The following is a 431-nucleotide window of genomic DNA, read 5'->3' on the forward strand; positions in this document are numbered from 1 at the left end:
CCTTTACTCTGTTACAACACAAGAGAAGACTCTATACATGGACATCACCAGATGGTCAACACTGAAATCAGATTGATTATATTCTTTGCAGAGCTGACTGTGGCTCAGACCATGAACTCCTTATTGCCAAATTCAGACTGAAATTGAAGAAAGTAGGGAAAACCACTAGACCATTCAGGTATGACCTAAATCAAATCTCTTATGATTATACAGTGGAAGTGAGAAATACATTTAAGGGCCTAGATCTAATAGATAGAGTGCCTGATGAACTATGGAATGAGGTTCGTTACACTGTACAGAGACAGGGATCAAGACCATCCCCATGGAAAAGAAATGCACAAAAGCAAAATGGCTGTCTGGGGAGGCCTTACAAATAGCTGTGAAAAGAAGAGAAGCGAAAAGCAAAGGAGAAAAGGAAAGATATAAGCCTG

The sequence above is a fragment of the Bison bison genome, unplaced genomic scaffold (genome assembly GCF_000754665.1).
Source record: "Bison bison bison isolate TAMUID 2011002044 unplaced genomic scaffold, Bison_UMD1.0 scf7180017864378, whole genome shotgun sequence".
Classification (NCBI taxonomy): Eukaryota; Metazoa; Chordata; class Mammalia; order Artiodactyla; family Bovidae; genus Bison; species Bison bison.